Source organism: Stigmatopora argus, unplaced genomic scaffold (assembly GCF_051989625.1).
Source record: "Stigmatopora argus isolate UIUO_Sarg unplaced genomic scaffold, RoL_Sarg_1.0 HiC_scaffold_244, whole genome shotgun sequence".
In the NCBI taxonomy this organism is placed as follows: Eukaryota; Metazoa; Chordata; class Actinopteri; order Syngnathiformes; family Syngnathidae; genus Stigmatopora; species Stigmatopora argus.
In genome coordinates, this window is record NW_027520230.1 from 10001 (window position 1) to 12372 (window position 2372).

The 2372-nt window shown below is 61.0% G+C and overlaps 2 non-coding genes across 2 annotated transcripts in view; both read right to left on the reverse strand.

Annotated features, from left to right (window-relative positions):
- The window catches only part of LOC144070613 (28S ribosomal RNA), a 4725-nt gene extending 4715 nt beyond the window's left edge, over positions 1-10 (reverse strand). The window contains exon 1 of the ribosomal RNA XR_013299410.1: positions 1-10. This exon is cut by the window's left edge and continues 4715 nt beyond it. This is a non-coding gene — a ribosomal RNA (28S ribosomal RNA).
- A 376-nt stretch (positions 11-386) lies between these two features.
- LOC144070611 (5.8S ribosomal RNA) lies at positions 387-540 on the reverse strand. The gene has a single exon (XR_013299408.1). It is a non-coding gene; the product is annotated as a 5.8S ribosomal RNA (ribosomal RNA).
- Between the last annotated feature and the right edge of the window lie 1832 nt (positions 541-2372).

Here is a 2372-nt window from a genome sequence, read left to right on the forward strand (position 1 = left end):
TCTGAGGTCGGATTCGGATAGTGCAAATAACTGGTGTCGCTCACTGAGGAGGAGGAGGAGATTTTTTTTTTCGTGCGCGCGCGTGTCTCGTGTTCCACGCCGGCTGGGGCTACACCTCGTCTCGGGTGCGGTTGGGACATCACGGGGCGGTCATAGTTTGCGCCAAAAAGCCGCCCGTGAACCGCGGACTGAGGTTTTACACATGCCTCTCTCTTACACGTGTCTTCTCTCTCACTCTCTCTCTCACACCATGCCGTTTCGTGCGGGCATCGAGGAGCCCCGCCGCGGCTGCACTTAGGGTAACGTGGTCGCCCTCGATAACCACCCAGTCGCGGGATCCGTGGCGGCCCTGTCCCGCTCCACGGACGTCCCGATTGAATCTCAGACGACGCTCAGACAGGCGTGGCCCCGGGAGGGACCCGGGGCCGCAAGGTGCGTTCGAAGTGTCGATGATCAATGTGTCCTGCAATTCACATTAGTTCTCGCAGCTAGCTGCGTTCTTCATCGACGCACGAGCCGAGTGATCCACCGCTAAGAGTTGTCAGTGAGCCCCAAAGGCGGCCACAGTCGGCCCATCGGTTGGGTGGGTGGGCTTCCTGCGGGCCTCCTATGGGTTGGAAGTCAGAGGCTAGTTCCTGGAGGTGGAAATGCAGGGAAGGTATTGCGGGCAAGCGGGCACAGTGCACCTACCGCTCCGGGACAAGGCCGATGGCCGGAGTCGCGGGGCACGGTGGCGCGGGCCGTCGTGTTCCGGCCTAGAACACAACAACCTAGAGGGGAATTGGCGTCGGTCAAACTCCGCGCTCGGCGACGGAAAGAACCCGGATAATCAGTAACAGAGGGTCACACGCGCAGACGTCCAATCTATTTCGGACCGGGCTCTAATGCTCTTCCCAATGAACATGAAACCTTGCAACAATCCTTCCGAGACCGTAAGACCGGTGGTGCCAACTCTTCCTCCCTGCTTAGGCTCGCGCTTGCCGGCATGTGGAACCTGGCGTAACGTAACACACCCGCGTGTAGGACCGGCCTGGGTTGTGTTTTCCCCTCCTACCTTCCTTTCGTTACACGTGGGCGTGCACAGTGCACCTACCGCTCCGCGGCAAGGCCCGAACCAGGTCACGGGGAGCGACGATTTCGTGACAAGGACGAGACCAGGCCAGCGAGCGCGGTGGCACGAGTTTTGTGGGTCTGGCCGCCAACATCGAAGATGTATTAATCGGACTCAGGCGCGCCACAAACCCCGGCGAGGAACGGGCCCGTCAGACGCTTACCCGTCAAGGAATCACGTAAGCCGGGGAACCGCCTCTAGTTAAGCACGCGCTCACGCGCACCGGCCAAAACCACCCAGCTTGTCCGCACACCCGCGATGGTTCGGGTGCCAACCTGTACCTTGTCACTTGTAGATCACCCGCGTTTATGGGCCGGCCAGGGTGTCTGCCATCGCTCCAGCTCGTCGCAATCTCGCCGGAACCAGCCGGTCTCCGCCGCCCCTTTTGCCCCGGGTGGGCTACCGTCAAACCCCTCAGCTGGATGAGTGGGTAGTGGGGGGGGGACCGGCGACCACGGGCGCTCCGTCATATCCAACCGGAGGCATTGAACCCCCCTCCGCCCCGCCGGAGGCGAGGGGAGAGTAGCGGGTACCCGTGGCCTTTGGGGCTTCGGTTCCGGCGTGGTCGGGGTCGACCGTGTACGGCCCTGCGTCTTGGAATTCGAAGGTAGCGTAGGATTTGCAACTTGCCCTCATTCGGTTTTTGGCTTACGGGCTGATTTGTTCACTTGTTCCCTCATTCGTTTTTTGGCTTTTGGCTTACGGCTGATTGTTCCCTCATTCGTTTTTTGGCTCATGGCTGATTTGTTTCACATTGTTTCTTTCGGCAAAGACTGATTTTCCACTTGCTTCGCCACACAATTTTCGGATCGGCTATGGGCTCGCCGCCGCGAGGGAGTTGACCCAGATACACCCGCTGTCAACAGCCACCGACGCCTACCGCGGACGGAGGGCCGAGGTGCCGCAGACGGGGAACGAGGCTCCCAAGGGCGCCAAGGACTCGACCTGAGCAGTCCTGTGCAACGACCCACGAGATGCGCGACAACTTCCACCATATGCAGAGGCTTCCGGAGCAACCACGCGCACGGGACCTGAAAGGGCTTGAAACCGCCTGTGGCCGCGTGTGTACCTGGATAGCGCTAACGCCACCGGGCCGTCCCAAGTACGACTCGCCGATGTAACGTCGCTTACCGTCCTCCAGGACTCACAACGGTGCGCACACCGATCCTCCCCACAGACAGGACATGTTATCCGCGCTTACAGCGCCCTTCCACACTCCACGGTTTCCGCCGCCGGCTCGGGGAGGGAGCCAGTTTTCCCG